Source organism: Gambusia affinis, linkage group LG18, assembly GCF_019740435.1.
Source record: "Gambusia affinis linkage group LG18, SWU_Gaff_1.0, whole genome shotgun sequence".
Lineage (NCBI taxonomy): Eukaryota > Metazoa > Chordata > Actinopteri > Cyprinodontiformes > Poeciliidae > Gambusia > Gambusia affinis.
Genome location: NC_057885.1, coordinates 7,892,724 through 7,919,288, shown reverse-complemented (window position 1 = coordinate 7,919,288; position 26,565 = coordinate 7,892,724). Strand labels below are relative to the sequence as shown.

At 39.4% G+C, this 26,565-nt stretch overlaps 1 protein-coding gene across 2 annotated transcripts in view; it reads left to right on the top strand.

Annotated features, from left to right (window-relative positions):
- htr2cl1 (5-hydroxytryptamine (serotonin) receptor 2C, G protein-coupled-like 1) overlaps positions 1-26,565 on the top strand; it is a 322,666-nt gene that overhangs the window by 248,347 nt on the left and 47,754 nt on the right. For both annotated transcript variants that reach the window (XM_044096999.1, XM_044097000.1), the window contains one exon: positions 34-125. The gene's annotated coding sequence lies outside the window, so the exon portion shown is untranslated. The remainder of the gene's footprint in view (positions 1-33; positions 126-26,565) is intronic.

Sequence of the window (26,565 nt, the reverse complement as noted above, 5' to 3'; positions counted from 1 at the left end):
ATTACTTAATTATGTCCCCTTTGTTTGGTTTAGGTTAAATCCTCAGAAGCTCCTGAACGGCTTCACACACGACCGACAGAAAACACCGAGGAGTCTGAAAACTGCACAAACAGAGTGTCCTGACGGTGAGCAGCTCATAAGATTTAAAATTTAAAATATGCATTTTCTCTGTGACTTAACCAGAGTTTAATTTGTGGGAAACCTTCACGCTCTGTTCACAATAAAGGTTGTGAAAAATTTATATTTTCGGTTCGGCTTTCACCAGTTGTACACGCCACAAATGTAAGTTTTGGGTGTCAAACAATTACATTTTAAAAAGCGTGTGGTGATCACTCCAACGTTCACACTTTCAAAGTAATTTCTTTATTGGTTTTTTTTTTTTTTTTTTTTTTCACTTTTGCCTTACTTGCAATGTCAGAGAAAACCTAAACTAAAATTGTTCAACAGAATATTTAACCTAATCATGATTATCTTTTTGCCAAAAGTGACTATTTGGAGAAAACCACCACCTGGTTTTTTCTGGTTGTCTTTTTTTTGGCCAAAATATCACAAAAAAAATCACTTTTGGCAAAAAAAAAGAAAGACTTCTTTTAGGAAGGAGATGATATTGGACGTTGCTGCTGCATCATTTTAAGGTCAAGTCAAACCAGATATCACATCAATATTTCACTCTTATTTGATCCGTCTCACTCTATAACTTAGCACCATCATTTTTGATTAGCGTAGCTCACACACACTTGGATCTCTCTAAAACGAGATCACAACACGCAGGCGCTGCTGTACTCGTAATCCAACGTCATGAGCCTACGAGCGAAGGCAGAGACTGAACATGTTTCTTTCGCCGGGCTCAAACAAAACCTGCCTGCGTCGAGGATTCGCTGGCACCATCTGTTCCCGAGCGCACAAACAGAGACACTAAATCAGGCAGACACACAGTAGGTACAACATGGTCACATCACCCGTCACACACGAACTCGGATTTGTTAATTATGTCCCTCCAGCGGACGCTTGGTTTCCCCTCTCCCTCCTGTCATGTTCACCTCTCTGTCCTCCTCTCTCCCTCTGCGTTTGAGGATGTCTATTTAAAGAGACGCACACACACACACACACGTTCTCGCCTGCTTTCTTTCTTTCTCTCTTCCTTCCCTGATTATTTTTTTTTTTTTACTCTTAAGCTGTCCCTCACTCTGAAAAATTTACAGCTTCCAGCCAACTGTGATGGCTTCACTGAAATTAGCTCAGTTCTCGCTCCTCTGCGCGAGCGTGTGCACGGGGAGCGGGGCGTGCCGATAGCTGGCGAGGCGGAGTTCACCGTGCTTTCTCTGGGCTCACTCAGCTCCGCTTTTATTGATGAGCTCATTTGACACAAAAGGAGTCGCTCGTTTTTAGGGCTAATATTTAGCGTGCCCTCGCTGACATAAATCACTTGCCGCCAAACGCCTGACGATTGAAGCAGCGGTGTGGCGTGGTCTGCTAAGCTACCCCCCCCCCCCCCCGAGTTAAAATTATTTGTCATTTTCACTCCGTGTCTCGTGTCTGCTAATTGAAAATGTAGTTAATCCATTATTGATTTAAAAAAAAGTAGAAACACCAGTCATTTTAGTAAAGTAGCCCTGACCCAAGCTAACGGTAAAAGAAAAAGTCAGATTTTTTTATCGCCTGTCCACTTCCTGTTTAAAAGAATTTCCTTCTTCATTGACCTCCACAATTTCCTTCATCCAGTCACGTTTGTCTGCTGTGTATGTAGCAATAGCTCAAGACGCTACAACAATAAAATGGGATAGTATTGTGTGTTACAGTGGAAGTAACATACAATACTTAATGTGGTAAAGAAAATGTACGCTATCAGTAGGAGCCTCAGATATAAAGATGAATGTGTTAAGCAGTTTGTGTGTTCAACACGTTTATTTTGAAGCACAAAAAGGAAGTGGTTCTCGCATTAGCATGTTGCGTCGACAGACTAGCATAGTTAGCAATTGTTGCCTACCTTCCCAATAACGTTCGGTTACGCGATCCTTAAAGAGGCTTTGACAACTTTTAAATCCTCCATCTGGCAGCATTTTGGGCATGAAGCGTAAAACAAGAAAGGTTTTTAAACATTACTTTTTAACATTAACAGAAACTGTTGGTTGCTAGTTGCCAGCCCGAAGTTGACATTTCTTCTGTTTCTTCCAGTCGACGCTAATAAAATCTATTCAAGCCGGACCTGGAACAGAGACTCAGTTTGAGATCCGTCAAATCGTAGCTCGTTTTGTTAGTACAACAAACTCAGAATTAGACAGGCATATGAATCGCAGTGGGTCAAACATGGACTGAAGCTACAGATTCTGTAGAACAAGGATCTGCCTCCCGACTGGTAGTCGGATTTTCTACTTCAGAGTCGAAGGGAAAATGTTCTCCCCAGTTTACTCTGCTGGAGAAGGTAGCTTTAAACATTAAAGGGACAATTCCAAAAAAGTCCCTTCAGAAGGTATTCTTGCATTGCTGTCCTTTTCTTCTTTCCTTTCTTTGAACCCATGCAATTACGTCTCTGGGGATGAGTGAATGGAGTGTAACGGATGGAGGGATTGGACGAGCGAGCCAGATGCAGAGACACTATCCGGAGGCAGGCAGGCAGGCAGGCAGGCTGGAAGAAAAACAAAGCTCTTTAAGTCTGCTGAGGCGCAGAGCATAAACTAATCCAAGGACAACTGAACCCGGCTCAGCCAGAGAGGATGTTCAAAGCAAGAATCCAGACAAAGACAAAGAAACCAGAAACTGTTTGTCATCTTGGTCAAACGTTCTGGCAGTGACACAAATATTGACAACTTTACACATTTTGGTTTGTTTTTGTGGCAAAGACAAATGTGTTTTCTCAGTGTGTGTGTGGGTGCGCAGATGGTCCGACACCAGGAATCAAACCCAGGACAACGTAGCTTCTTCACATTGTGCACCTTCTCTACCAAAATGTGATATTAAGACAAAGATACGTTGTGGCATTCTTGCAAACGTATCACTTTTTAAACATCAGGAAATCTTTTAAATTTCTGAAATGAATTTGAAAGTTTCTGGGGGTTTTTTTAGGCAGCAATTTTTTGACATCATGACATCGGAGAATATCTGAGGTTTTCTTGGGAATTTCTGAAAGGAATTTGAACATTTCTGCCTTTTTATGCGGAAATGTTCTATTTTCCGACAATCTTGCACATTTGCGACTTTACAACATTGGAAAACCTCCAAGGTTTTCTCGTTAATTTCTGAAAAGAATCTGAACATTTCAACGTTTTTAGATTATTTTTCTTCATCTGTGAAGACCCTGAATGCCATTTTATTCTTATCAGACTGAACATTTTTGCAACTTCTTAAAAACCTGGGATCAAGTAACAACAATCTTAGCTCACGTTTTGCTTCTTTGCCTGCAGTATGTTTATCGTGTCGTTGGAACGGTTAGCTTTGACTTCTTGACTTCGTACGTGTTGAATTGATCGTAAACATCGGCCAGATTAGACGTCAGACGTTTCTTAGCTCGTCCTTGACTTTTCTCTTTCCTCTCCGCTCTCCTTCTCATGCTGATGTGTGATGAGACACGGTGTCCTTTGTGCATCTGGCTGTGATAGCAATGACTCTTTTATTGATTCTAAATACACACACACGCACACACACACACATATATATATATATATATAGTCTCCCAGGGAGAAGCAGAAAAAGGGCACGTCTCTTTACTTAATTAGTCTCTTGCCTTCAGGTGTAGATGAGTTTTTCTCCCTGCAGCTTCTTCTCTCTCTCTCTCTTTTTTTTTTTATTCCAACACAGAGGTCAGATCACTGCGTGTGTTTCCATCCCCACTTTTTCAGTCACATTTTCGCCCAACAAACACGTTTACGTGGCACAACGTCGGCACGCCTCCGACGTCTTTGATTCGAAAGGGCTCCAAGTCAATTTGTTTTGCCAGCGGAGATACAGGTTTAATTACCTCTTCGCTGCGGCTCCAGGGATCAGACGTATTTAACTGTGTAAATCTTCCCGATAAAATAAATGTGAGGTGGCGAGTGACGCCCGGGGACAAACGCAGGGCTTTAAAACTCGGCTGTTACCTCTGCGTTGTTGCTCCGACCCGAAGCTGCTGATTTACTTAAGGCGGAGCAGCTTCACGTGTTTCTATACCAGCTAGGAGTGTATAAGTGACATAATTTGGGTAATATGTTTTACCTGTTCTTAGAAGTAGTGAAATTATAGATTGTAAACTCTGGTGTTATGAATACGGTGCAACAGGTGTTCAGGTCTTATTTTAGTTTTTGGAAAGGATTTCTCCCGTGTTTCTTTTTACTATTTGAATCATCGCATCGATGTAACTTTTTCAGCCCATCGGCCTTTAAAGACCCTTGAAAAGCCGGATCTGTCAATTCCGATATTGACCGATACCTTTTTTTTTTTTTGTACAAAATGTAGCAAAAAAGTTGGTAACAGTGGTGTGACTATTGGTGAGCTGGTCTATCAGTCAAACCGATAACATTCATATCGTCTATTGTCCTGAAAATACAGCAGCTTTAAGGCACAGATTAGACGAAGGATTAAATAAATGGAGATTTAACCAAGATAATGTCTTTCTTTTTTTTTGGCAAGTTGCTGAAAATGGAGAGTAGGAGAGCATGTACGCTTTATGTTGACCAACTTATTTCTCCATGCCCAGTGAAAAGCCTCTCTTCTGCTCAAATATGGGCAGCAGCTTTTGGGTTTCGGTGAGAACGGTCCAATCTCGGAGCGTTAATGTGACATTTAGCTGAAACATTCGACTGATGCAGAGCGTCTGGATGTAATGATAGCTGCTAATTAGATTCATTGCGGTTGTCCCGACGTGAGTGACAGGATGTTGGAGCAGAAGTTGCCGGTGACGGTGAGCTCTTCTTCACACCTTCCCTTCGACGTTTAGCAAACATCAATTATTGGGCGTCTAAATAACACACACATCTATATACCCGCAAAAGTAACTGCTCTGTCAAGGCTGTCCATCAGGCATTCTGCTGCTTCACAATAACATGCTAATAAGGCACAAAAAAAACACTCCTAACAGGCTTTGCAATTAAAATGATTGAAGATTATTCTCCTCCTCTTCAGTCCTGCTCCTTCCTCGCTCCCCCCCAAGGGGCCGTCCAGCCGGTTTGTCAGTCCCGCTCAGTCTAAGTGGTTTCTATAATGCAGGCACCCACATGGAGAAGGTGCTAGCAAGGACTGGATCGCTCTTTGACTGAAGAAGAGTGTGCGCCCTTTGTTTAATCTCTAATGATGTTCCTGTTTAAGAGTGGAGGGGCTGTGTCAGAACGCTGGAGAAAACTCCCAAGAGCACTACCCACACACACCACGCACGTAGCTCTACACACTGTCCTCCCACTCTCTCCACCCGCTCATCCACAGTCTTTTTTTTTTTTTTTTTCTTTGTGTGTGTGTGTGATAATGCAAATGGACGGGGTCCATCAGGCTGAGTGGGAGAGGCAGAAGAAGGGAGGAGAGGGAGGAGAAGAAGCAGCGATGATCGTGTTCAAGTGGGATCTCCTTACTGTTAGCATAAAGTATCGGAAGCGTCTTCCCCGTCGACTGGCGAATCGATGCCAACAATGATTTACCTGCTCAGCGTCCAACAGTAAACACAGCAGAGTCCTGACCGCGTGTCACTTTTGGAAGCTTTGTTGCCAACTCTGAAATCAAAACGACAAACAGTTACCGGTACAATATCGGGGAGTCGAGGATCTATAGCACAGAAGAGGATTAGGGTCACTGAAAAAAAAGAACAATCTGGATTCTGACTTAAATCTCAAAATTCTGACTTTTTCCTAAAATCAGGACTTTAAAATCTGAATTTTATCAGAAGTCTGAAACAGAAGTCAGAATCCTGGACAGCGTTGCTCCACGAATGATGCAACGTACGTGTGAGGCTGCATCTATTTGTTTGACAATGGCCATTCGTGGCTTCTCCTGGAAAGCAAACACACACTCCCGAAGCCTCAGACTTACATTCACACACACACGCACGCACACACACACACACACACACACACACACACACACACACACACACACACACACACACACACAAGAGAAACAGCTGCAGGGCAGAGTCATCACAGCAGGAATGAACCATCTATTTCTTAGACACCCTTTTGCTTTATTACCTCAAGTGTGACAAAGGGAAAGAGGAACTGTGCTAGAATCTTTATTTTTTTTTTGTTGCTTAAATGAAGGGAACCGGCGAAGCTGTCAGCGAGAGACTTCCTACACACTCTCTGCTCGTTACGTGCCTCGCTGAGAACGTTGTCAACACAGCCGCGGCGGCGTAAAAGAGACTGGCATTCATCACTGTTTTACAGTTCCCACAACAAAGAGCCAGATGAAAAGGAAGAAAAGCAAAGTTTCCGTGAATCCAAGGTCAGCGCCAACTTCTTCAAGCAGATAAACATCTCTTGCGCTGACATCGCCGTATAGGGTCGTAAATTCAGCCGCAGTCGTTTTGAAAAGGTACTAATTCAACTCTCCTTTTCTCCAGTCTAGACATAAACAGGCTGTTTTACTTTTCACTCACTGAAAAGTAATTATTCCATTTTTAGACATGGGATATTTTTTTAATAGAGCTTTACATTATTCAGCATGTTTCCATCCCTAGACTTAGCCAACAAATTGAATTAAAAAGGTTTTTTTCTTTTGAAAGCAGGCTGAGAACCACTTTGAGTAATATTTAAGCAGTAATCCTTTAACTTTGGGGATTTTGGAATTAAACATGCTGCCTGACTCACTGGCATATAATTTTTGTCAGCCTGCAGGGAACCATAGCATCCCCGTTTCTAAAGAAATTGTCTCTGTCAACAAAACGATTTGAAACGTGCATTAACCTCCTCGTTCCCGAAGCCCCACGTACCAGAGCTGACTCTTTGTTAAAGACCTGCTGCCTGCTGCCGTTTTCAAACAGTGAGGACCGTCTGATGAAAAAGCAAGTCGCAGTTAAGTTTCCCTGTTTTGTTGCGAGTGGGGGGAAAAAAAAGAAAAAGAAGAAGGGAATTCTTTAGAAATGTTTCCAGTATCCATTCCTTTTCAGGCTCTTTGCCCTCAAATTCACTCTTTGAAAAGGTATTCATTTACATTTTGATGGGAGTTTTTCCAAATCTCACCCAGGCAAGGTGATAATGGTTGGGGAAGTGTCTGCACTTTCAGAAATCTCTCAAGTGTCTCTTGTTTGTGTCGCCTCAGGTTGTTTATTTATGGAGTACAGTTTGGAAGCTGTGGAGATAAAGACGTTTTCCCGGAAACTAAGTGGTGGAATCATGACTGACGTATTTTAAATACTACATATCCAGTCCCTCTGGTGATTTTTCTTTTCTGTTTCTAATTTCCTTTTTTTTTTTTTTTTTTAGATTTATATACTATATTTCCAAGTCTGCGTTCTTGCATGTGTGCACTTAAATTTGATCCCATTTCTAATCAATAGGATCAAAAACGTCGCTCCATTCTTTGCCGCCATCATACTCGGCTTTCAACTCTTTTTGGAAAGGTTTCCAAAAGGGTTTCAGGATTTTCTGCGCTGTTCTGATGTCAGTAGTTTTGGCGATGGCAGTGGAGGAAGTGAACAAAGCCGTTGAGTTTGTGCTGGCCACGCTTCCAAATATGGTATTAACGTTAGCAGTCGCCACGTTCAGTTTGACGCTTCTTCGCGGTGGAGGATGGTTGTCTATAACGCAAGCAGTTGCCTGTAAGCTTCATAGCGTCAAACTGGCTCGTTGCATACGTCACAGAGAAACGTCAGCGATTGGGTCAAATTAAAAATTTCGCCCGAGCCCAGGCATCCAGCTGACCGTTTCTCGAAAGCGGAGAGGCCAGAGTGTGTGTACGAAGTGAAACGTAGAACAAGTGGGTAGTTTCTACCAGGCTAATTTGAACCATTTAGTGAAACAAGGTAAGGTAATGGCGATTATGTTTGTTTTATGCTTGATTTAACAAGATGCTCACCTTCCAAAAAAAGTCCCACTTTTGTTACATCAGTCTGAAGGATAATCTTTGCCGTTAACTCTCCCACTGGTGCCATTTTTGCCGAGTCACTCTTTTTTAAAAAATTGTTGAATCATGACCACTGGCTTCAACTGAAGGAAGAAAGACGTATAAAGCCTAATTAGGCGCTCTTGCGTTGTACTTTTGGAGTAATTTTGGTAGCCTTGCTATTACTGAAAAAAGTTCACTATTGTGCCAAGTTTCTCCATTAATGAAAGATTATTCTGACTGTGGCTCACCTCAACCTTTTCCAGAAAGATGGATGACAATGACATTGTTTCTCAACTGTTTTTGAATTTAGATCAGGGCATGATTTAGAGGATTTCTTAATTTTGCAGTGCAGGCAGTAATCACGCCTGAATCGTGAACTTAAACTGAGCTGTCAAAGGAAAACTGTGATTACCCACAATTAACTTATGATTTAACAAGAGAGCAATAAGTTTTTCACTCAGGGCTAAGTTGGTTTAATTGCTTTTTTCTTATTATAAATTAAACACTTTTTTTGGAAGTAGCTCTTGTTAAGATGCTTTGCAGACCAGGCAGCAGCTTTATAGGAGTTGTTCCAGTCTCCTTTTTAAGGGATTGCCTACAAGCAGTAAAATAAAAAGAATTAATATAGTTTCTAAATGAAAACACCATTTAAAGTGTTTTTTTGTTTGTTTTTTTTGTGTGTTTTTTTTCAAAATGACATCATGAGATATTAGTAGTAAATTCAGTCTCATATTAATAGTTTGGTATTATTTAGAAGTTTCTTTAAAGGAACATAAGTCTTATTTTTTGATTTTTAAAAAGAAAGCAGCCAAATTGCCATAATAAAATCCTGTCAACGGGGTAAAATCCCCCCTCTAAGTTTAAATTCATAATAATAATAATAATAATAAAGCCCAACTTGTATTATTCCAGCTGTGATGTCTTTCTCGAGAAGGCTGAGTGCTCAAACTGCAAACCCATCCATGTGTACAGGTCAGAGCTGGAGACAATCAAACCTTCGCTGACATACAATAAAGAAAACATCCAGCGTCCCGCTGAAATTAGGTGTAAAACGGTTGGTGCGTGTTGGAGGGTCTCCCTCTGACAGTATTTTCTTCTTATTTTCTGGAAAGATGGGCTGGGATCTTCTTTCACCACCTCTGCAGCGGGGCGATAATGATCTGCTGGGCCTCCCCTCTCTTTAGCTGACATCTGAAAGGATTACTGCTTAAATATTACTCAAAGTGGTTCTCAGCCTGCTTTCAAAAGGAGTGTTGTATGGGACGTTTTGTTCACATCATAAACATGTTCCTTAAGTTTCCTACTGTATGCCTAATCATATTGTTTTCGTATTTGTTATAACCTGGTGTCATACTGGACCTGTCTTGGGAACGGCTTGTACTGATCGTATTTCAATTAGTTATGTAGAATGTGTGACTCAAATTGTTAACTGTAAAAAACGGGGATCCGCTCGGCTCAGAATTGGAGCAGGTGGCATTTACAGAAGCTACCGTCTTCAATACTGTTGTGCCCTCTTTGAGAAGTGCAAAAACTCAGATTTTTATTTGAATTTTTTTTCTTGCATGGAGTGAATCCTGTATTAAATTTCCAAAACAGAATGACACAAGTAATATTTTTATTTTTTTTTCTCGTCAGTAAATGTTTAGTAAGTGCTTGTTGCGTTGGTAGCATTTTCCTCAAACATTCAACATCCCTTGCAAGAAAGTTAATCAATCCTCTTTCATAATTATCTAATGATTTTCTGTTGTTGTTTTGTTTTAAAACCTAAAAACAGAAATATTACGGTGGAAATTTTAACAAAAGACTGTGACATTTGCGTTTTAAATTAGTTTTATTTAGGGGGAAAAAAAACCAAACACGTCTTTGGTTTGTAAAGATTGCAAACCAATGGCTTAGTGAGAGAAGGGAAAGACATGTACCAAATGTTAAAAACGTTGTTGGTTCTACTATTTTCTTTTGTAGCCAAGTTATTGAAATGCGCAGGTTGCAGACCCCTGACTTAAGCCCTTCTTAGTGTCCAGCTTCTGGCGAATAAAGGCCACTATTGTGATAAAAGCCTTTAAAATAACCCTATAAATTAAGTTACAGAATGAGTCAGTTTTATGCTATAAAAATTCCACTCAACAGATTTTCTACAGATGCGTTTTCTGTTTTTTCTTTGTGTATATATTTTGTAACGACTGCAGACACCAAGGTCACTTTGTTTTCTATCCACCTCCTTGCTTCCCACCTCCTCTACTATGTTGCGTGCTCTCATTTAACGTAATTGTGATTCGGATGACTCAAATTCACAACATTTGAGCCACTGGGCGTCACGTAAATGACACAAGAATGGAAAAAGGGGACGGCGGTTTGGGATTTCAGCACAGTACACAAATCAAACACAAAGAACAATACAGATATGCTCTTCAATTCATGTCAAGACAGAAATGAGTGCGACGTAGCAACAGTGAACTGTTTTCAAAAGCTTCTGATATAATCCGTTTACACAGATTATATGGCTTTCTCTAGTTTTTGGAACTTGAAATTTATCTCTGCTAATGATTTAGAATGAAATTTAAAGAAATATACACTAAAAACCAGCCAGTCCTCACTATTTTTATGAAGAAAACTAGCTTAGATATCTAGTTAAATAGCTAGCTAAATAGACAGACAGATAGAGGAAAACAGATAGCTGGGTAGATGTTTGGCAAGATAGCTAGCTTGCTAGCTACATAGATAAGATAGCTGGACAGATGACTGGCTAGCTAGGTATCTTGATTTTGTCAGTGATAATTTAATCTTTTATCTTTTTTTACTGTATTCACTAGTTGTGACGCAGTCGAGAAGAGGGCTGCTGCTTTAACATTCTCATCCTTTAAATAACGATCTGGGATCTTTGAAAAAATGAAAACATAACAGAACTGCTAGAAGTGATGTCTGATTGCTACAGTGTATTCCTCCTCCTTTTACATTAACGACAGCTCACATACTGCACAGATCAGACTCCCTTGGAAGCTCAATTTAAGCTTTTCTTCCACTAGGTTTTTTTTATGAATGGCAAATCTCTTTTCAAATGATTTCATCTGTGTGATATCTGGGGGGTCTGCACAGCAACTTAATGCAGGCATGATGTCATAGCGTCCCTTACGCAACAAAGCAACCAGCTCACTGATTATTTTTGCTTTGTTTTGTTTATGATGAGCTTTTATCTTATGGCTACTTTAACAATCAATTGAAAGAAAGGAGTTTATAATGCAGTATTTGTGATTGCAATAAATAGTTGAGGATGCTATTACAATGCTCTGAAGCATTTAACATGGGACAGGTGGGGATGACGCCTACTTCGGAGATGAATTGCTTTCACTACTTTCAGGCTCCTTTAAATGGAACAATTCTGGTGTCGGCTGGAAAGAATCACTTTGATTTTGGATTCATCACACTCCCCTTTACCTCCCACTTCCTACTTTGCTGGAAATGATTTGCCAGTCCACGTGAACCCGTTCTGTTAGAGGAGAAAGAGAAATGGCTCTAAAAATTTTGAATAAGCAAGGAGCTTTTGGATGGACGAAGGGCGGATGAGTGAAAAAAAGAAAGAGAGAGAGAGAGAACGGCGTTTTGAGGCGGCAGAGAGGAGGACCCACATCAGTGCTGATGAATGAGCAGGAAAAATGCAAAGTTAATGAATGTTTTTACTTCTTAGCTGCTCCTGGGTGAGTCATGTGTTCGGTATGATCATTTCACAGGCGTCCTCTCACTTCAACCCCCCTCCGCTTCTTCTTCTGCATGGCAAGGGCCACCTCCAGCTTTTATCTAAAGTAACTACAGGATTTTAAATAACATGCCAGGATAAAATGAGACAACTGAGACATTAGATGAAATCGAAGGACAAAGATTAGCTGAATGTGCTTCTGGATGTTTTTTGTGTTTATCCGATGTACGTGTAATTTAGCCGCCATTTCAACTCCTCATGTGTCTTCTTTTTTTTTGCCCTTCTTACCGTCCCAGACTCTGGTCCACCAAGTCAGGAACTCCAGAGATGTCTCTCCTGAGCCATTTTTTTTTCGTTGGCGCCTGGTGGAGACCATCTTCTTGACGTCTTCAGCTGTTTCTTGGACGGCCTCCTTTTCATTTGCCTCGAGGTTCCGCTTGAGAGCCTGTGGTGATGTTGATTTGCGTACAGTGCGCCCTACTGGATGGCAAGCGCCATCGTTTCTTCCTGATTTCTGCCTCTAGTGAGAGTTGGCAGGTCGTTTCTAGTTGGTTGATGTTCCCGATGGTCTCTGGCCAGCGAATGTGGGGAATCCTTCTGAGGCAGCTGTTCAGGAATGTCTGGGTTTTTTTCCTCCTTGAGGCTTTGCTTGTCCTGTCGGTTTCCGCTAGAGGACAGTCGGATCTCGGTGGTCACCGTCAGTTCTCTAGATGTCCAGTTATTCTTGAGCTGAATAAAGGGAACTCTTTGCCTTTCCTTAACTTGACATTTGCATTTATTCCACCTTGCTGGTCGATAATGCTGTCCAGATAGGTGAAGGACTGTACTTCCTCCAGAGGACTTTCAATCAGAGTGATTGGGTTGAAGCAATTGGAGTTTATTTTAAGGACTTTGGTTTTCTCCTTGTGGATGATGAGTCCAAACTGTGCTGATGATGACGCTGCCAGAGCGCTGGTCTTTTTTTTTTTTTTTGGATCTGCTGTTGGTTTTGAGAGATGTTATCAACAAACTCTGTCAGAAAGTTGCCTCCACAAGGTCCATTGAATACCATTCTTGCGTTTGCTGGGTTAAGTCTTCCTGATCCATTCAGTGATAATGTCTAGTGAGAATTTGTACTCTAGGCAGTGCAACCAAGTTTGTCATCCATGCGTTTATCTTCAGTCGTATTGATTATTGTAACGGCGTCTTCACAGGTCTGTCCAACAAATCAATCAAACAGCTGCAGCTGATCCAGAATGCTGCTGCTCGTGTTCTGCCTAAAACCAGGAAGATAGAGCACATAACACCAGTTTTAAAGTCCCTCCACTGTCTCCCTGTAGCTCAAAGAATAGACTTTAAAATACTGTTGTTAGTTTATAAATCACTGAATGGTTTGGCACCACAATACATTAAAGATCTGCTGCTGTTGTATCAACCTTCCAGAACCTATCAGGTCTTCTGGTTCTGGTTCTGCTCTGCATCCCCAGAACCAGAACCAAACGAGGAGAAGCAGCATTTAGCATCTATGCACCACAAATGTGGAACAAACGTCCAGAAAACTGTAAAACAGCTGAAACACTGACTTCCTTTAAATCTCAACTAAAAACCCACTTGTTTAGAGTTGTATTTGAAACGTAATCAATTGCAAATTTATTGACAGAATCTGACTTGATGTTGTGTTTTTATTGTTGATTCTATGTTGCATTGTGTTTTTATGTTTGATTTGATGTAAAGCACTTTGAAACACCTTGCTGCTGAAATGTGCTATACAAATAAAGTTTGATTTGATTTATGTAGCGGGATTCATGACCAGCATAATTCAAGGTCCTCGACAGAAAAAAATTAAACTGGGCTAAAAAAACAACAACTAGACCTTAAAGAAATTAATACTTTAAAAACTTGATGGAGCATTTTAGCAGTATATGTGTAAAAATACATACACAATCTATATGAAAATGCTGCATAAAATTGTGGTTTTATTCCTCTGTCAAAATCAGAAATGACAGTGATTTGTTATACAAGTCGGTATGTTTGGACCTCACCCTTTATTTCAATAGTAGTTTTACTCTGACCACAGTGACTTTTCAGCTGCTTGAGCCGGTTTCTGTTTAGGGTGTAATGAAATAAAGTGAAATGCATGCAGAAGCACTTGCCTACAGGATACAAACAGGAGTAGATTTATAGCAGTACATTTGTGCTGCACTGAAGTAGTTTTATTGCTACAGTGTGGAGCTTCTTTAATGAACTGCCTAATGAATAGCAACCGCCCTGCACTGGGTTTGTTACCCCTGACGAAGAAAAAGAAAAGTAGGCTAAAATACTTTAAGGGGTCTTTATAAATCAATTTATCATAAAGACTCGAGGCTGCAAACCCGCTTTTTCACTTGACCTGTTAGTTTAAGAGCATTAAGAAATCAGATCAGCAACCGGATCCTACTGGAGGAAGCATAAAACCAGAATAAAAGCTTGTAGGCATTATGGGAAAGAATTGTGTTTTTTTTTTTATTGAAATAGAATTTTAATGTCTAGCAGCGCCTTAGGTTTTTATAATTTGTAATAAAAATCTAAAAGTGAGGCTTGTGTTCGAACTTTTGCACCAAATATGGGGGTGTGTTTGTGTTTCTACCAACTTTGCACCCAAAACCTAAAATATCTCAAACTCAGATTGTAAGGAGAGTTTCTGCAAATATCAACTTTCAAGTCTTGTCACCTAGTCTTTATTTAACTACCTCAGCAACATTTGCTGAGATAGTTAGCAAATGTTAACTAATATTACTTTTTAGTCATAATTTATTGTAGCAAAAATTTGTACTACCCTGACCATTATTTTAAAAGTGGAAAAGTGACTTTTCAGTTCTTCACTGGTATGTTTGTTCACTTCCTGTTCATCTCCTTAGCACTTAGCGACACCCCTGTCCTAAACCTCAACTTCTAAAGTCAAAGACCACGGCAAAAATGCTGCAGCCGGTACATGAGCACTACTTATTAATGCCTAATGCACGCTAGAATACCTAACAGGCAGGCATTTTGTAAAACAATTTTTTTCTGCTGATGAAAACGAGAAGGGAGCAAAGCATGGATTTTAAATGAGGCAGTTAGGGAGTAGCTGTCCTCTGTGGGCGAGAATAGCATTCTCTTATTATGAGTCGGATGCTGCAGCTTGATTTGAATGTAAAGACGTTGTTAGGGCTAAGTGTCCGCAGCTGCAGGGCTGTATTACGTTAGGTACAGTTTCTGCCCTTTGTTTTTTCCTACAAGAAATCTATGTGCTGATGTTTTCTCCACATGCACTCCAGTTTTTCCCATCTTCAAGCATGCATGCTAAAGTAAGTAATTATTCTTAATTAAACGGAGAGATCTGGATGAGCAAATTAATGTCTTGTTGTATTTTGGTTGGTTTTAGGTACACTAGTGTTGAATTGTTTTAGAATACCCTGCATGGATTTCCTTATAGACATAATTTAATTTTAAGTAAGCTTTTAAAACCTGTAATTGGATCAATTTTTCATGAACCACCAAAAAAAAGAAAAGTAGGATTAAAAACTCTTGCTGAAACTACAGATATTTTCCCCGCTCTTTTTTCTTCAGTCACTTCTTCCATTAATGTTGTTTCAATTATCTCTTGCACAACTTTTAGTACATAAAGAATAACTGAAGTGTAGACAAATTTTATTTATAGACAACTCCCTATAAAGTTCAATTTTTGTGCAACTCTTTCTGATTATGTTGGCAATGTGTAGAGTTGCTTGAACTCTTCAAATGTCCATCTGTTTTTCTGGATGACAACAAAACAGGCTGAACTTTTCCTTTTTTATATATTGCAAACACACACCAAATCACAGAGGACTTAATCTTACTGAACAGAAGAGATGCCAATATCTGGGCTGACTCTCCTACTAGTTCTCACATTAACTCTAACATTTGTGTTTCTTCAGGCCCATGCGGATACATTAAACGCATACCATTAATGAGCAAAATACCAAATCCCTGCAGCGTGTTTAATTTCATGCTGCATTACTCCCAACCTCTGTACATATCTATTTACTGGGTCTTTATATGGAAGGGAGTCTGCAGTGGAGGTAAAGAAAGAAACAAACAAAGATGTCGGCAGACCAGTCCTTAATCTACTGTCACAATTGTTAAACACCACACTTCATAACCGTTGACATGTGTTAGTTGTCACAAATAGCCGTTGAAATAAGGTGGGACCCGAATCAGACAGCCTGATGCTAAAAATTAGCAGCAATGTTAAGGTTACTGAAAATGGAATCAGTAGCATGGGGACTATCACTGGCATGCAGAACAACATGGACACTTACTCCATTCAGTATGCCAAATGTAGCTAATATATCAAAAATTAGCTAATTTTGGCTAATTTCACTTCACTTTATTTTGGTAAATTATCAACAATAAACACAGAAAACAAAAACAATACTAATTTATAAACCCATAATTTGCCAAAAAAAAAAGAAAAGAAAAGGAATAGGCTGAAGCCAAAGCTTATACTTGCCTGTCCTATTTCTCCATAAAAACATGAGCATGGTCGCTTTCACTACTAGTGGCTAGCATGTTGTCACTACTATTAGTCACTGGAGTATCGCTTGCATGTGGAATAACATGGACTTACTCCATTCAGTGTATTAAACATAGCATATATATATATATAAATATATATATAAAAAAATTATTACAATGCTAATTTTAGCTGGAAGGCTAACGTTAGTATGATTTCTATTACTAGTGTGTACTGTGACTAGCATGTTGGCACTACCTGTGGGATGTGGGCAATAGCCCACAGGCTAATGGTCGCCATATAAGCTAACATTAGCATTTTAGCAAAATTTTACATAAAAGCTAAGCTTTACATAATACATGGAGTATGTCAATGCTAGTCAACATTGCTGGTGAAATCCGACATTCTACTGGCAGTTTAGCATAACGGGTGCCTTCATGCATCGCATGGGAGGCCTAAACTCAATAAAGAATGGAGAATGACTTAGGATTCTGTAACCTAACCTAAAATGACCTCCAAGATAAAGCTAACACTTTCTTTTTGGAGTGTCTTTTCTGAAATTCTGACCAATGCTCCATTATATACAAATAGACTGCACTCGGATATCAGATTATAGGTTACTCACTTATTGGCACCGTGGGTTGTGGAAGAGATTGGGGGGGCTTATGTGTGCCAGGGGCTACATCCTCCTTAGCACTTTAGGGCACAGTCAGCCAAAGGTATGTCTACCTCACAGGACTTGTGAGGTATTGGTACTGGCATAAGTGTGGCATCCCACCATACTTTTGCAGGGTTCTGTTGAATGGATATCACTGTATCTTGTCAGGCGCATTTCGTCTTTTGTGTGAGGTCTTAACCTTGTCCCAGAGAGATATAATTAGTGATTCAAAGCATGCAACCCACAAGTGGACTATCTCTCCCGTAGGGAGACACCAAGTGAGGCTGGAAAGGGAAGATTTGGTTACCAGGATAAAGCATTGCACTTGCTCCATTTGCCTTTGAGAAATGGAAATAATACAGATGAGAATCCAAGGTGTGTGGGGTTTTCTGTCCCTGGCACACTTCGTGGTGAGGGAGAATTCAGGATTGATTATTCTTAAAAGTGAAGCCTTTAATTCACCTGGAGGGAAACCAGAATTTACAGTGAAGCCTTTTGATGGCTGACTGAAGCAGCTGCTCGACATGGAAAGCGTCGAGGACAATTTACTCAGAAGTGAGGCCTGCCGTTTCTTTTAGATGTCTGTAAACTTCAGAGCAGAACTGGATGAATATTTTATAATAAAAAGATTACAGCCTCGGTTTCCCATCTAAATTCCTTACTTGTCAAAGTTTGTCTACCTGAAAAAAGACCGAATGGATTCTGCATTGGGCACATTGGTTAGAAGATAATTTTGTTTACCGCATTGAGGGAAAACTCTTTGCCTTTATTCATCTGTAATGGCAAGTGGAAATAGTTGTAAAGTCATAGAAATATGTCAGAAGAGATGAGGCGTACCAAAGTGTGGTCCCCAATTGAACAGAGTACACCGGACTATCAGGTGTGAAAACATCAACCAAGAAGTAATTTTCTGATGCAACGGCACCAGTGTGTTGATATTAAAATCAACAACTTTTATGTTATTCTGTTTACTGTTTTTGGTTGTACGACTCGAGCTGCACAGTGGCGCAGTTGGTAGCACTGCTGCCTAGCAGCAAGAAGGTCCTGGGATCGATTCCCGGTCCGGGGTCTTTCTGCATGGAGTTTGCATGTTCTCCCTGTGCATGGTGGGTTCTCTCCGGGTTCTCCGGCTTCCTCCCACAGTCCATAAACATGACTGTCAGGTTAATTGGTTTTTCTAAATTCTCCCTAGGTGTGAGTGTGTGTGTGAATGGTTGTTTGTCCTGTATGTCTCTGTCTTGCCCTGCGACAGACTGGCGACCTGTCCAGGGTGAACCCCGCCTCTCACCCGGAACGTAGCTGGAGAGGAACCAGCAACCCTCCTGACCCCATTAGGGACAAAGGGTGTTCAGAAAATGGTTGTACGACTCATCTATTATGGCTTTGTACAATACCCTTTAAATAAACTACACTTTAAACAGTAAGCATCAGTGGGCGTGCTGTGGTGGCGTAGGGGCAGTGACGTGCGGTCAGGGGAGGCAGGTGAGGCAGTGCCTCACCTGCCATCATGGAAAGAAAGAAAATATATTATCATAAAGTAATTTAAATTGTTATATTCATCCGGTGGTTTGTACTAAAAAATATTTATTTTTCATGTAGCTTCACCAATTTCGATTTTTATTTGTTCAAAATCGCTGAATTTTCTTATTTTCCCATTCAAATGCTTGGAAGCGATGCCGGTGAGGCAGCAGCGAGCTCTGCCTCACCTTGGATTGCGCAACCCCTGGCTCTGCGCTGGCTGCTAAGCGGAGAGAGCATGTTGCTGTACGGCGTCAATAAAATGGTTTAAACAAATTTAATATGTGAACTTATTTCCAATAATTTAGCTTATGTATATAATGTGCAGTGCTTTTTGTCACCAACTGTGTTTGTGTAACGTGTTTCTTCGTGTAATGAGCGATTATAAACGGCAGAGAACAGGTTCGAGGTGAGGCAGGCAGTTCTCTTGCCTCATGGCAGGGGGCGCTCAAGATCCCAGACGTTCGTCTTGTTCACTCCTCAACTGCCGAGTAAGTGACAGCGAGCTAGGCTAAACGATTCGGGAAGCAAGTCAAGTGCAGCGATAGATTACAATAGAGATAGTGATTTTTTGTTTTGTTTTTTAAGGAAATGTGTGTTTTGTGAGCTACAGTTTGTATGTGTAAGGATGCAGAAGTGAAACATAACCTGTAAACTGCTGTCAATCTATGCATCTATTTACAAATCTGATTCTGATGACGTCAGTGCCTCACCAGCTATGAACCTCACCGCACGTCACTGCGTAGGGATAGCGCGACCCATATTTGGAGGCCTTGAGTCCTTGACGCGGCCGTCGCGGGTTCGATTCCCGGACCCGACTGACATTTGCCGCATGTCTTCCCCCCTTTCCTGTCAGCCTACTGTCATATAAGGAACACTAGAGCCCACAAAAGACCCCCTGGAAGGGAGGAAAAAAAAAAGTAAGCATCAATAAATATGTAGTCACTAGAAATAGTACTCATGCTTTAAACTTTTTTTGTACAAAGAATTTTTTTCAGAGCTATAATCCAATAATATAACAAGTAATATTATTGTTTATAAAACACAAGCTCTTTTGAAATACTGCTTAGCTGCAAAAAATGTACAATTGGTAAACAAGAATTGTGCAGTTGGTGAATTTTACAGAAAAGCAATAATGTTTTTTTTTTTTTTTGGTCATTGGTGGGAAATGTATTATAAAATAGACATCGAACACAAAAGTAAAAATCTGTTGTTTACTTCGTGGCACTTGGTTACCAGAAAAAAAAACTGCTCATTTCTTAACAGTTTAATAACAAATAAAAAATTTTAAAACGTGAGCTCTTTTGAAATACTGCTTAACTGTTTAGACACAAGACATTTACAGTGGGTAACTTTAGCCAAAGTAAAAATCTGATGTTTATTTCGTGGCACTTGGTTACCAGAAAACGCTGCTCTTTACAAATACTACTTATTACTTAAATACTTTGCAGTTTGGTAAATTTTATAGTAAAGTGATGGTTTTTTTTTTTTTGTCATTGGTGGGAAATATATCATAAAACAGACATTGAACACTAAAGTAAAAATCTGATGTTTATTTCGTGGCACTTGGTTACCAGAAAACGCGCCCATCTCTTAGCAACGCGCCCATCTCTTAGCAACGCGCCCATCTCTTAGCAACGCGCCCATCTCTTAGCAACGCGCCCATCTCTTAGGTGTGTTATTGTTCAAATAACGTAAAATTTTTTCTTGTCTTTTGAAATACTACTTCCTACTTAAGGATTGTGTAGTTGGTGAATTTTACAATAAAGTGAAAATGTTTTTTTGGGGGGTTTTTGTCATTGGTGGGAAATATATCATAAAATAGACATCGAACACAAAAGTAAAAATCTGTTGTTTACTTCGTGGCACTTGGTTACCAGAAAAAAACCCGCTCATCTCTTAACACCAATTTAACAACAAATAATATTATTGTTTTTAAAACGTAAGTTCTCTTAAAATACTACTTCTCTGTTTAGACACAAGAAATTTACAGTTGGTAAATTTGGCAGAAGTAAAAATCAGATGTTTACTTCGTGGCACTTGGGTACCAGAATTTTGCTCGTCTCTTAGCAACAGATTGTTATTGTTCTAGAAACATAAGATTTCTTCTGGTCTTTTGAAATACTTAACAAGAATTGCGTAGTTGGTGAATTTTACAGCAAAGTAAAAATGTTTTGTTTCTTTTGTCATTGGTGGTAAATACATTATAAAAGACATTGAACTCCACTGTAAAAATCTGATGTTTATTTCGTGGCACTTGGTTACCAGAAAACGCGCTAATCTCTTAGCAACGGATTGTTATTGTTTAGAAAACATAAGATTTATTCTTGTCTTTTGAAATACTACTTTCTACTTAAGGATTGTGTAGATGGTGAATTTTATAGTAAAGTGAAAATGTTTTGGGTTTTTTTGTCATTGGTGGGAAATATATTATAAAACAGACATTGAACACAAAAGTAAAAATCAGATGTTTACTTCGTGGCACTTGGTTACCAGAAAATGTGCTCATCTCTTAGCAACGGATTGTTATTGTTCAAAAGACATCAGAGTTCTTCTGCTCTTTACAAATACTACTTATTACTTAAGAACTTTGCAGTTGGTGAAGTTTATAGTAAAGTGAAAATGTTTTTTGTTTTTTTTGCCAGATGTGGGAAATATATTATAAAACAGACATTGAACACAAAAGTAAAAATCTGTTGTTTACTTTGTGGCAGTTCAATTCCGGAAAAAAACCACTAATTTCTTAGCACCAATTTAATAACGAGTACTATTATTGTTTACAAAACACAAGCTCTTTTGAAATACTGCTTAACTGTTTAGACACAAGACATTTACAGTTGGTAAATTTAGCAAAAGTAAAAATCAGATGTTTACTTCGTGGCACTTGGGTACCAGAATTTTGCTCGTCTCTTAGCAACAAGTAACAACAACAAATATTGTTATTGTTCAAAAAAACCTAAGATTTCTTCTGTCATATTATTGTTTATGAAACACAAGCTGTTTTCAAATTATTCTTATCTGTTTAGACGCAAGAAATTTACAGTTTGTAAATTTTGCAAAAGTAAAAATCTGTTATTTACCTTGTGGGAGTTTGTCACCGGAAAAGCTGCTAATGTGAATGAGAGATTCTGTATTTCTCATTGACCTTGCCATGATGTGACTAAGTTGTGATTTGAATATCTGTGTTTCTGCTTCGTGAGTTTCATGATGCATTACAACGCTCATTAAATTCAAACACAAAGACAATTAAAAGTAAGTTCATAATGGATAAAATGGTGTGTTCATAGAAAAATTTACATTTTCCATCGCCATCAAGAATCTACAGGTTGTAAATAGTCATACCTTCTCAATGTGGATCTATCATATATAGTAACTGGATCCATGTAAACTTGCCAGCACTGCAATCCTTTTTGTCATTGTTGGCATAACCAAGTACCAAACTTTACCCGAGCAACTTTTCATCCAACTTTTAACTTTCGTCCAACATTTAATGATGATTCTTTTAGAGAAAAGCAAGGCCTTTCTCTGTGCGACTGTCTTTTCAGCAGCATTGTCGACAAGTTGAGAATGCCAACCCGATCCAATCAGTTCACTTGATTGGTTTGAAACTTCCAGATAGTCGGAAGCAGATGGTTCACCCGCTCGATTGCCAAGGATTTGTCGTCAGCGGCCGACTTTTCCCAGATGTTTCTGTGGAAACGGCCATATGGGAAATAAAATTAACAAGGCATTTTTATTATTTTCATTGTTTTGTATTAACAAGCCTGGTGACGGTAAATATCCTGCACGCTAGAACAACATCCGTCAAAGTCTCCGTTCGATCGGTCAGCTTGCGGGCCGAAGCAACCCGTTTAAGGCAAAGAAGAGAAATATTGTGGTTTCTTGATGGATCTTCTGCCCACTCCCACTGTCTGCACATGTCATCTTGTTCACTGGCAGCATACACTATTTAAAGAGGAAGAAAGTAAAGGGCAAGGGTTCAACGATGAAATGTGGTGAGGTATAAATATCCGGATCAAGAGAGCGAGAGAGCAAGATGTGTCACAGCTCCCCAAGTGTTTGCAGACCAGTTCTTTTTCTTCACACAAAATTTCCTGCAAGGCCTGGGGTGAGAGAGAGGGAAGGAAAGGAGAGAGAGAGAGTGGAAGAGAGAGAGAAGGAGATGGATTGAAAGGGGAAGACAGCGGAGAGATGGAGGAATGTGTCGGTGCCCACTCAAGGGCAAAGTGCACCTTGACAGCCTTTCTTGAAGAGTCATGTCATTTCTTCTGTGTCTCTCTATTTCTGCATGTTTTTACGTTCCTCTGGGTCATAATGTTTTTACTCCTGTCAGATTTTTCTCTCCCCCCTCATCCTGGCCTTAGTTTTTAGTTATTTATTCATCTATCCGGCAGCTTCGTTGCAAATCAATCGTGTAACTACATCCGATCAAGCTACACCAGTTGATTCAAGAGTTAATGTTTTACACAACAAGCATTTAAAATGTTTTTGTTCTGTACTCATGAGGAGTTTTTTGTACAGATTAGTGTTTTGAGTTGTACACTCTGCTTTTATTTGGCAATCTAGTTGCTAATGTGCACTGAGTTGACGTTTGACCTTGAATTCTCTGTTATTCTGCTGTTTAGTCTCATTCGGTTTCGTCCGTTGTTCATGTGATCCTTGACGATCAGGGTTTTGTCATTTTTCTGCTCAGCTCCCAGTGTCAATGTTTCCCTAAAGCTTCTTTCAGCGTCCATTAATCAATCTCACCTGTTCCCACTCCAGCAAACACAACCCAAGAAACCTGGTTTCCACGGTAATCTGTCAGTCTTTTCTGCTTTTAATTCCTGGTTCTTTCATTGTGTCATTCTGTTTCTGTTCCCTCGACACCCCTAATCTCTAAAACAACTTTGTTATTCTTTATATTTTTCTCTAAAATCCATCTCTCAACAATGATAACATAATAGCATATCCGTTAAAGCTCAAATGCTTTGTGTTTTATTAGCGATAATGTTAAACCCAAGCCTTTTTGATTATTTTCGTTCAAGCAGGAAGTTTGTTTCTAATAGGAATTAGAAACAAATTCCTATTAGAATTTGTTAATATATATATAATAATAGAAATTATTTAATTCCTATTTTGTTTTGGGCAATTTTTGCCCAAAACAGACATTGAAACTAGGCTTTACTGGAGCAGTAGCAATTTTTCTTTCACATGTAGAATTGCAATAGTCGAACTCATAATGCAGTTATAATCAAAACAATTAGTTGGGGCCTGCCCATAGCAATGCATAAGGAGAGCAGTGACTGACTTGCGAAGCAAGTCAGTCACTGCTCTCCTTATGCTCGGGTAAAGTTTGGTACTTGGTTATGCCAACAATGACAAAAAGGATTGCAGTGCTGCTATCTACAGTTCCTTATGTAGATATCATATCGTCATAACCTTATGTAGAAACGCCATTCAAACTTCATTTTGTAGATACGTCCGTGATCTCTTTTAAAGTGAAGACAGCACGTCAATATGTATTATGGTTTGTCCACAACTTCTTTCTAAGCGACCCAAAGTTTTTGATTTTTGGAAAAATCAGAGTGTGAAGGCCGCTCCGCTAGAGTGAGAGTCAGAGCGACATTTTGACCCCAAATCATTTTTTAACTCGCCCTCACGCTCACAAATATTGCATGATTGGTATCAAACTTGGTCATGACATTGATACGCGTGCCTGCTCCGGTCAAATGTTTTCAAAAATTATCTAGCGCTTACAGTTTTCTCTCCAGGTGCTTCAGAGCAAAGTCATGCGCCAGGGTAGCAGACAGATCTCACTGATTCACTTCCATGTATTTCTGAAAAATTACAGACCTTGGCACACACTTTTTTTATCTCATCGCTGTTAATACTGTGAGTGAGGTAGAGATATGAATGGCGGGACTATGTGAGGCGACAAATAGCCCTCTCATATGCTTCAAGCGGTTTTCGAATATGTATTACGGTTCCCGAGCAGGGAAACAGTTTTTGCAATGCTTTTTTAGTCAAACTGGCTGGCTCAAACAGAGAATTGTCTCCCCTGGATGTCTCACTCACAGCTGGCAGGAGAGGATTATTTACCATGGCAACGGAACCCAGAGCAGGGAGAGCTGAGGACTACAACACGATCACTGTAGTTCGAACTACTAGTTCAGTTACAACAGAGGAGGACTGAGCTGGCCTTTAGAAAAACTTTCTGCTATGGGCTGTATATAACTAATTTAACCCTGTCACTGTTACACATGGCATGAGTCTAGCCCTTTGAAATGAAGCTTACTGAAAATTTCAAAATAAAAGCCCTTGAAAATTTTTACATCAGGTCATTGCTTTTTTGAGCGTTATATGACTGATTTAATCCAATGACTGAAACACATGGGATGACTTTGACCCTTACAAATGAAGATTAACAAAAATATCAAAATAAAAGCCTTGGGAATTTTTACATCATGTAATTGTTTTTTGGCTTTATGTGACTGGTTTATCCAAAGCACTCTTACACATTGGATTAGTGTGGGCATTTAATATGAAGCTTACTGCAAATTTCAAAATAAAAGCCTCAAAATGCCCCTCTGGACAGTGCACCGCCGGAGGCGGTGCAATGATATCATTCTGCATTATCTGTTTATCCGAGGTTAGGGAACTGCCTTGCGCAGCAAGGCAGTTGATTAGCATTAGCCTTTTAGCTTAAATAAGCTATTTTCTATTTTTCAGACTTATTAGCCATGTTTAGTATACTTAATGGAGTAAGTAAATGACAGTAAACATTCTAATGATACCCCACATGCTACTGAAAGTATTTATGCTTACATTAGCATATTTGCTCATTTTAGCTAATACACTTACTTTATCATACTGAATGTTGCATGTCCAGCTTACTTAACATTCTTGTGATTCTCCACATGCTATTGATTACATTGCAGCTTTCTTTAGCATTGATGCTAATTCTTAGCATCACAACGCTGGGTCCAAACCGACGGGCACACTTTGGCAGGCCCCAGTTAAATTTCTTCAGGAATTTTCTAGTTTTATTTTATTCTACAACTAAAATACGATGTGCAAAGACCTTGAGGATACATGATCACACTGTAAAATACAACTTTCTTTATTATGGCCCAAATGCAGGACACAAAACCTGAGTCCCTTTAGTCATAAAATCAAACATTATTTCCTGTAGAAATTTATGTCACCTCAAACGTCTACACATATTTTTAAAAAGAGCAAACTTGTTTTTGATATTCCAAAATTCTCCCTCTCAGTGGACATTCTTTTAGCTTTGGACCTCAAAAAGTAAGATTAGTAAAAGCTATTACAGGCTGAGAGGATAGATATGTTTTGTGGTGCCACATAGATATTAAATCGCCTTTCTTAATTTAGACAGTTTTTCAACATTGTTGTGTCAAACGCTATAAGAGATGAAGAAGCCAGACATTTCTGGGTCAAATCTGTCTCACCGCGAACGATCAGATGCTAGCACAGAGACGACTGAATCAGCGTTGTATTGAAAAACACGAGGAGTGACTGCTATTCACATACACACACACACACACACCCAAAGTTGCAATCCATCTTAATACCTGCGTGTGTGTAAATAGAGTTATCGTGAAGAAAACATGATCACACAAGCTGCGGATGATTTTACTGTTTAACCTTGAGGCTGCTTATTTCTTTATTTTCTTATTCAATACCAAAATGTAGCCCCCTTTAAATTTCGACAAGCCTCCCAATTTTTCACTGCATCTATTTGCATGTAGGCCTGTCACGATAGCAAATTTTGCTGAACGATTAATTGTCTCAAAAAACTATTGCGATAGACGATAGTATTGTTTGAAGACCTTTTTACACTGATTTAATGGAAATGACGTAATAATGCATGCGATTTCCTGCCAAAGATAGATGCACTTTATTTTAAAAAGAACACCCAACACTGGAACTGATAAACAAAATAAACAAAACAACCAAAAATAAAAATAAAATTGATTCTCAGTCTCCATTAGCAAACATGTACTTGAATAAAAAATAAATAACATAAAGCCAAAGTGTAAATAAATACTGCATTCAGCCAAAAGAGTTCAGATTATAAAGTCTGTTTACCATATTGCCCTTCAGTAATCCTTAGATTTAAATAGAGAAGATGGGCACATCGACTACCTGATGCAATAGTTCACACTGCACGTTAGTTCACACCTACATTTTCCCCTTATG